We start from the raw sequence: 9,430 nt of genomic DNA on the forward strand, positions 1-9,430 counted from the left end.
GTTCGATGGGCTGATTCAGTGCTTTTGAGTTCTTTCGTGTTGAGCTAAAATAAATAGCTCGGTGAAACTTCGTTCCTGTGTCGTCCATTTTGGCTGGCTTTATCGTGGGAGCACAGCTCCCACAATTGGTGACCCCTTTCTAAGAACACGGCGATGGAGTCAGCTGTAGCGTTGAAGCTCCCGGGCTTTTGGGAGTCGCACGCGGCCGTCTGGTTTGCTCAAATGGATTCTCAATTCGCCCTGCGGAAGATTACGGAGGACACGGCGCGCTACTACCATGTGGTCTCCGCGCTCAACGCCTCCACCACTGCCCGGGTCCTGAGCTTCCTACAGCACCCACCGAACGCCGACAAATACGGCGTGCTCAAAGGCCTACTCCTCGTTGCGTTTGGACTCATGGAGACCGAACGCGCGCGACTACTACTCGACCTCCCGGAGCTGGGCGAGCCCCGTACATCTGAATGCATGGACCACATGCTTGCTCTTCTTGGTGACCACAGCCCGGACTTCCTCTTCCGCGAGCTGTTCCTCCGGCGGCTACCCGGGCAGGTACGATTAGCTTTGGCTAACTCGCCCATCACGGACCCTCGCACCCTGGCCAAGGAGGCCGATAAATTTTTCTCGGCCAGGCGACACGTTGGAGCGGCCGCCTGGAACCCTGGGCCGACCGAAGCAATGCCCGCGCCACGACCGGCACCACCACCAGCCGAGACCGCGCCAATGACGGCAGCGGCCGCCGCGACACACCGTCGACCGAACCCAACGCGACCGCCGGAGCCTCCACCAGAGCGGACCATGTGCTATTACCACGCCAGGTTCGGGCAGAAGGCCAGAACGTGCCACCCACCGTGCACTTTCGGCGGGTCGGGAAACAACCAGGCCAGCGCTCGCTGCCTGCCATGAGCGTCGGCCATTCAGGCAGCCTTCTGTTTATCATGGACACAGAGTCCGGGCAGCGTTTTTTGTGTGACACCGGCGCTCAGCTGAGCGTGATACCCGCCTCGGTGCAGGACAAACAGGCTGCGCTTTGCGGCCCCGCCTTGGTCGCCACAAACGGCTCCTCCATCCGCACCTTCGGTTCGCGCAGCGTCGCATTCTGCTTCGGGGTCCAGCGCTTCAGGTGGGACTTCATCACGGCGAACGTGCCCATGGCCTTGCTGGGTGCAGATTTTCTTTGCGCGCATGGGCTTTTGGTCGACGTCAAACGGCGTCGGCTCATCAACGCGGAGACCTTCAGCTCGCTCGCTTGCTCATTGGGCGGCTCCGCTCCGACCAAGCTAGCCTGCGCGCTCCCAGCCGTGGACGATTTCACCCGCCTACTCGCCGAGTTTCCCGCCCTCAAGCAGCCAATGTTTTCAGCCGTCGCCGTCAAGCACGGCGTCGAACACCACATCCCGACCACAGGTCCACCGGTCTACGCCAGGGCTCGCCGCCTCGACCCGGCCAAACTCGCCATGGCGAAGGCGGAATTCGACGCGCTGGAGCGATTGGGCATTGTGCGGCGCTCGAATAGCACGTGGGCCTCGCCCCTGCACCTCATGCCCAAACCGGGTGGCAGATGGCGACCATGCGGTGATTACCGCTGCCTCAACGACGCCACTACCTCCGACCGGTACCCAATACCACACATACAGGACTTTTCCGCCCGTTTGGCGGGGCGGGGGATCTTTTCCAAGGTCGACCTCATTCGGGGCTACCACCAGGTACCCGTCCGGCCGGCCGACGTTCCGAAGACGGCGGTAATTACACCTTTTGGCCTCTTCGAGTTCCTTCGCATGCCGTTCGGCCTTAAGAACGCGGCCCAGGCCTTCCAATGGCTGATGCACAGCGTGCTGCGCAACCTCACCTTCCTTTTTGTCTACTTGGACGACATTCTCGTCGCCAGCACTTCCCAGGCGGAGCACCTCATCCACTTGCGCACGCTTTTTGAGTGCCTCAGCCAGCACGGCCTCATCATCAACCCGGCGAAATGCCAGTTTGGCGTAACGGCCGTCGACTTCCTGGGGCACCGCATCACGAAGCATGGGGCCGTCCCGCTGCCTACCAAGGTGGAGGCAGTCACAAGTTTCCTGCGCCCCTGCTCCATCAAGGCCCTACAGGAATTTTTGGGGATGGTAAATTTTTACCACCGGTTCGTGCCTCGCGCCGCCCAACTCATGCGCCCCCTGTACGAAGCCCTCCGGGGCAAGCCGGCCAAGCACGACGTCACCTGGACCACAGAGATGGACGCGGCATTCACGGGCGCTAAGCTGGCCCTCGCCAACGCAACCATGCTGGCACACCCGGCTATCGACGCACCCATCGCCCTCACCACGGACGCTTCTGACTACGCGGTGGGCGCCGTGCATGAACAGTGGGTGAACGGGGCTTGGCAACCGCTGGCCTACTTCAGCCGGCAGTTTCACCCTAACGAGCGCAAGTATAGCGCTTTCAACCGCGAGCTCCTCGGCCTTTACCTGGCTGTTTGCCACTTCCGCCATCTTTTGGAGGGCCGCCCGTTCACGGCGTTTGTGGACCACAAACCCCTGGTCTCCGCCATGGCCAAGGTTACGGAGCCGTGGTCGGCCCACCAGCAGCGCCACCTCTCCGCCGTGTCCGAATTTACGACGGACATCCGGCACGTCACGGGCAAGGACAACGCTGTGGCCGATTGCCTCTCCCGGTCCAGCGCGAATGCCGTCCACCTGGGTGTGGACTTCGCCCACATGGTGGCCGACCAGATGGCCGACCCCACGGTGCCATCCCTCCGGACAGCGGACACAGGCCTGCGGTTGGCCGACGTCCCCTTCGAAGACACAGGCACAGTTCTCCTGTGCGACATTTCCCTGGGCCAACCTCGCCCCATCGTGCCCACCGGATGGCAGCGGCACATTTTTGACGCCCTCCACGGCCTTTCCCACCTGGGCCGGAAAGCATCACAGAAGCTCGTGGCAGCGAAATTCGTCTGGCACGGGCTCCGTAAAGACGTCCGCGACTGGGCCAATGCCTGTGTCGCCTGCTAATGCGCGAAGGTCCACTGGCACACCCAGGCCCCATTGGCACCATTCGACGTGCCCGCGTGGCGCTTCGACCACGTCAATGTGGACCTGGTGGGACCCCTTCCCTCCTCGCGGGGCTTCACTCACCTCCTCATGATGGTGGACAGGACCACCAGGTGGCCGGAGGCCATCCTGCTGGCATCAACAACATCCGCCGACGTGGCGCAGGCCTTCATTGGCACTTGGATTGCCCGTTTCGGCGCCCCCTCGGACATCTCCTCCAAAAGAGGCCCGCAATTCACCTCCGAGCTTTGGGGCGCGGTCACCCAGGCCTTGGGGGTCAAGCTTCGCTGCACCACGGCCTACCACCCCCAAGCCAACGGCTTGTGCGAGCGGTTCTACCGCTCGATGAAGGCCGCTCTCAGGGCCAGCCTCCAGGATGACGGTTGGGCCGACAGGCTCCCGTGGGTCCTATTGGGCCTCCGAACGGCCCCTAAAGAGGACCTCCAGGCTTCCACCGCCGAGCTGGTCTATGGCCAGCCACTGCACGTGCCGGGCGAATTCATCCCTGACGCCCCCGGCCCCTGGTCCGCAGCTCGCCAATGCTCGGTCCTCCAGGAGGCCGCCAGGAGATTTGCCCCCGTGCCCACGTCCCACCACGGCTGCCCCCAACCCCACGTCCCCCCAGCACTTCGCACTGCGGAGTACGTTTTTATCCGGCACGACGCACACCGGGGACCGTTCCGGCCGCTGTACGATGGACCTTTCCGGGTCCTGAAGAAGGACGACAAGTCATTCATCATCGACATCGGCGGCAAGCCGGACCGCATCTCCGTGGACCGCCTCAAGCCGGCCCATTTGGACCTCGACCAACCTCCACGGTTGGCCATTCCTCCACAACAGGGCCGTACCCCATCAACCAAGCCCCCCGCCCGACCATCCACCGCCACGCCACCTACCACCCCCACACGAATCGCCAGGGGTCGTTTCGGCCGGGTCATCAGGACCCCCCTCAAACTGACTCTCCCGGTGCATGTTAATTCTGGGGGGGGGGGGGGTGCATGTAGCGGTTACCGGAAGCATGGCACAATTACCTGGCACCGGCCGATGACGCAACCGGCGAGCGGTCACTTGTCCAGACTTGCCTTTCCCGGGCGAACACTTGTCTTGCATACCACGCCCCGTTGAGAGGCGTGGCTTACCTATTTGCATCCCACGCCCCGCCTGAGAGGCGTGACTTTTGTGTGTTGAGTTTGCCTTATAAATTGCCGCCCGTTCGATGGGCTGATTCAGTGCTTTTGAGTTCTTTCGTGTTGAGCTAAAATAAATAGCTCGGTGAAACTTCGTTCCTGTGTCGTCCATTTTGTCTGGCTTTATCGTGCGAGCACAGCTCCCACATTCTGTATAAAAGTGAATGAGACGTTGTTTGTTGATTACTCTACTCCTCTGAGCTACCAAGGTTAATCACGCCAAAACGTTATAGTGTAGCGGCTACCGCTGGGTTTTCACAATCGCCTTGCACCTATCAAGGACGCGGAGTGATCACCATGCCGGGCTCGTCCAGGACGCCCGGGCAGGCTCGCCCTCAACTTGCCAGGCCGCAGCCAGGACGCTCGGCCACGCCCCCTCTCGCCTTTCCTGGGCAAACGCTCCGGGATAATGTGTGTATATATATTGCTGCCCGATAAACGGGCTTTTCAGAGTACCTGAGTGTTTTGTTTGAATAAAGCAACTCGGACGAATTCCAGCTTTTTGTCGCGTCCATTCCTCCGATCGAAGTGGGAGCCCGAGCTCCTTCATTGGTGACCTACCGACATGGACACGGCAGTGGCCCTTAAACTGCCTACCTTCTGGGAGGCTCACGCGGCGGTTTGGTTCGCACAGGCGGACTCCCTGTTTGCCCTGCGAGGCATCACGGCCGACGACACCCGCTTCCACCATGTGGTAGCAGCGCTCGGTTCAGCCACCGCGGCCCACGCCCTGAGCCTCCTTGAGAGCCCGCCAGCCGCTGACAAATACAGCGCGATTAAAAAGCTTCTCCTTGACGCTTTTGCCCTCCCATCGGTGGAACGCGCACGGCGCCTGCTCGACCTGCCCGAGCTCGGCGACACGCGCCCTTCCGAGCGAATGGACTACATGCTTTCGCTGCTCGGCGAGCACTCTCCGGCATTCCTGTTCCGGGAGCTGTTCCTCCGTCAGCTGCCTAGCCTGGTACGCCTCGCCCTGGCAAGCACGACGATCACGGATCCCCGTGCCCTTGCCAGGGAAGCCGACAAGATCTCCGCCGCAGGCCAGCGCATAGCAGCAGCGACCTGGGGCCCACCGCCGTCCGACGCAACACCCATGGCGCCCGAGCACCCGGCACGGTCGACGACCGAACTGCCGACGCAATTGGCGGCCGCTACACCTAGCCGACCACCTCCAGCACGACGACCGGGTCCTCCACCTGACCAAGCGTGGTGTTACTATCATGCCAGGTTCGGACAGAAGGCCCGGACATGCCGACCCCCGTGCACCTTCGGCAGGCCGGGAAACGGCTGGGCCGGCGTTCATTACCAGCCATGAGCGCCGGCCACATGGGCAACTTACTGTTCATCACGGATAAAGCGTCCGGACGGCGCTTCCTGTGCGACACCGTTGCCCAACTGAGCGTCATACCCGCCTCTGACCAGGACAGGCAGTCCGCGGTTTGCGGCCCCTCCTTGGTTGCGGCCAACGGATGGGCCATCCGCACCTTCGGCCCGCGCAATGTCACCCTCTGCTTCGGCGGCCAACGCTTTGCTTGGACGTTTGTAACCGCAAACATGCCCATGGCTCTGCTAGGCGCCGACCTCCTCTGCGCACACGGACTGCTGGTGGACGTCCAACGGCGTCGTTTAATCAACGCGGAAACCTTCAGCTCCCTGGTATGCACATTGAGCAGCTCCGTGCCGACCGAGCTGGCATGCGCCCTCCCGGCGGCGAACGAGTTTGCTCGCCTGCTCACGGAGTTCCCGGCCCTCACGCGGCCGACGTTTTCGGCCGTCGCAGTACGGCATGGGATCGAGCACCACATACCAACCACGGGCCCGCCGGTCTATGCCAGAGCCCACCGCCTCGACCCAGCCAAGCTCGCCATGGCCAAAGCCGAGTTCGACGCTTTAGAACACCTCGGCATCGTGCGGCGCTCCGATAGCGCTTGGGCTTCGCCACTACACATCGTCCCAAAGCCAGGGGGCGGCTGGCGCCCATGTGGCGACTACCGCCGCCTTAATGACGCTACCACCCCCGACAGGTATCCGATCCCGCACATCCAAGACTTCTCCGCCTGTCTGGCGGGACGGGTCATTTTTTCAAAAATTGATCTCATACGGGGATATCACCAGGTACCTGTCGTGGCGGCCGACGTCCCTAAAACGGCAGTCATCACGCCGTTCGGCTTATTCGAATTCTTACGGATGCCGTTTGGTCTCAAGAACGCGGCTCAGGCGTTCCAGCGCTTGATGGACGGCATGCTGCGTGACCTGCCGTTCCTTTTCGTTTACCTGGACGACATCCTCGTCGCCAGCACGTCCCGGGTCGAGCACCTCCTCCACCTCCGAAACTGTTCGGGCGCCTCAGCGAGCACGGCCTCATCGTCAACCCGGCCAAATGCCACTTCGGCACGACGGCCGTTGATTTTTTGGGCCACCACATCACCAAGAACGGTGCAGTGCCGCTGCCAACCAAGGTCGAGGCCATCACCACGTTCCCGCGTCCCCGCACCATAAAGGCCCTGCAGGAATTCCTGGGAATGGTGAATTTTTATCACCGCTTCGTGCCCCGCGCTGCTCAACTCATGCGGCCCCTCTACGAAGCCCTCCGGGGCAAGCCGGCCAAGCACGACATCGCCTGGTCCGCAGCAATGGACGCGGCCTTCCAAAGCTCAAAGCGGGCCCTCGCCGACGCAACACTGCTCGCTCACCCGGTGCTCAACGCTCCCATCGCCCTCACCACGGATGCCTCCGACTACGCGGTGGGCGCTGTACATGAGCAATGGGTGAACGGGGTTTGGCAGCCACTCGCTTTTTTCAGCCGGCAGCTCCGGCCGAACGAGCTCAAATACAGCACGTTTGACCGTGAGCTCCTCGGTCTACACCTGGCCGTCCGCCATTTCCGCCACCTCCTGGAGGGCCGACCTTTCACGGCGTTCGTCGACCACAAGCCGTTGGTTTACGCAATGGCCAAGGTTATGGAGCCGTGGTCGGCCCGCCAACAGCGCCACCTCTCCGCCGTGTCGGAGTTTACCACGGACATCCGGCACGTCGCCGGCAAAAACAACGCCGTGGCCGACTGTCTTTCCCGGGCCAGCGCGTACGCGGTCCACCTGGGCATGGACTTCGCGCTTATGGCGGCGGACCAAACCACCGACACCACGGTGCAAGCCCTCCGGGCGGCGGACACGGGCCTCCGCCTGGCCGACATCCCCTTCGCTGACACTGTCCTGCTCTGCGACGTCTCCCAAGGCCAGCCTCGCCCCATCGTGCCCATTTCCTGGCAGCGCCGCATCTTCGCCTCCCTCCACGACCTTTCCCACCCGGGCCGGAAAGCTTCCCAGAAGCTGGTGTCGGCGCGATTCGTCTGGCACGGCCTTCGTCGGGACGTCCGCGATTGGACCAGCACCTGCACAGCCTGCCAACGGGCCAAGGTCCACCGACACACCCAGGCCCCGCTGGCACCTTTCACCGTGCCCGAACGACGTTTCGACCACGTCAACGTGGATCTGGTGGGCCCCCTCCCCCCATCACGGGGGTTCACACACCTGCTCACCATGGTGGACAGGACCACCAGGTGGCCGGAGGCCGTTCCCCTCGTCTCCACCACCACCGCCGACGTGGCGCAGGCTTTCATCGCCACCTGGGTCGCCCGCTTCGGCGGACCGGTGGACATCTCGTCAGACCACGGACCACAGTTCACCTCCGAGCTGTGGGGCACGGTCGCCCGCAACCTGGGGGTCAAGCTCCACCGTACTACGGCCTACCACCCCCAAGCAAACGGGTTGTGCGAGCGATTCCACCACTCCATGAAGGCCGCGCTCATGGCCGGCCTTCAAGACGGCGGTTGGGCCGACCGGCTACCGTGGGTCCTTTTGGGCCTCCGCACGGCCCCCAAGGAGGACCTCCAGGCATCCACCGCCGAGCTTGTCTACGGCCAGGCGCTACGCGTCCCGGGCGAATTCGTGCCCGACGCTACCAGTCCCTGGTCCGCAGCTCACCAGCGCTCGGACCTCCAGGAGGCCGCCCGATGGTTTGCCCCCGTGCCAACATCCCACCACGGTGACCCCCAGTCCTACGTCCCCCCAGCACTTCGCACAGGGGAGTATGTTTTTGTGCGTCACGACGCACATCGGGGGCCACTCCGGCCACCGTACGACGGGCCCTTCCGGGTCCTGCGACGGGACGACAAGTCATTCGTCATCGACATCGGCGGCAGGTCGGACCGGATTGCGGTGGACCGCCTCAAGCCGGCGCACGTGGACGTCGACCAACCACCACGGGTGGCCCTTCCGCCGCGGCGAGGCCGCCCCCCGTCCACGGTGCCCCCCACTCGACCGCCCACCACCACACCGGACCCCCCCCCCCCATGACCCGCCAGGGGTCGCTTCGGCCGGGTCATCAGGACCCCCCTCAAATTGACCCCGCCGGTGCAAGTCGATTCTGGGGTGACGTGTGTAGCGGCTACCGCTGGGTTTTCACAATCGCCTTGCACCTATCAAGGACGCGGAGCGATCACCATGCCGGGCTCGTCCAGGACGCCCGGGCAGGCTCGCCCTCAACTTGCCAGGCCGCTGCCAGGACGCTCGGCCACGCCCCCTCTCGCCTTTCCTGGGCAAACGCTCTGGGATAATGTGTGTATATATATTGCTGCCCGATAAACGGGCTTTTCAGAGTACCTGAGTGTTTTGTTTGAATAAAGCAACTCGGACGAATTCCAGCTTTTTGTCGCGTCCATTCTTCCGATCGACGTGGGAGCCCGAGCTCCTTCAATAGCACCACTTTTTTTTTTTTTTTTTTACCATGATGGACCTTAAAACGAGGGGTTTTAAACAGTCATTTTCTCACAATTCATAACTTATACACGCATGAGCCACCACCTGTCGCCATCTTTGAGGGCAGATTCATACATACAATGCTTTATAAAAAGCCAAATTTGTTTCGGATTTCAACCCGAATACCGATATTACTGGTGAGATGCTCCGATCATCAAATATGTTACCAGATGTGAAAAATTACTGTTAATTCGGATGTTACAACGGGAAGATCAGTGAAGAAGGAGTCACGTGGCCACTCAAATGCGCTAATCACTAATTATTCAAAAACCAAAAACAGTACAAACACAACCTATACATCAATTTAAAGGTAATTATACTGCTCATCTAACGACATCACTGTCAATAGTGAAAGAATAGTTTGTAGAAAAAAGTTTACCACCTT

This window comes from Myxine glutinosa, chromosome 1, assembly GCF_964187855.1.
Source record: "Myxine glutinosa chromosome 1, kmMyxGlut1.1, whole genome shotgun sequence".
Lineage (NCBI taxonomy): Eukaryota > Metazoa > Chordata > Myxini > Myxiniformes > Myxinidae > Myxine > Myxine glutinosa.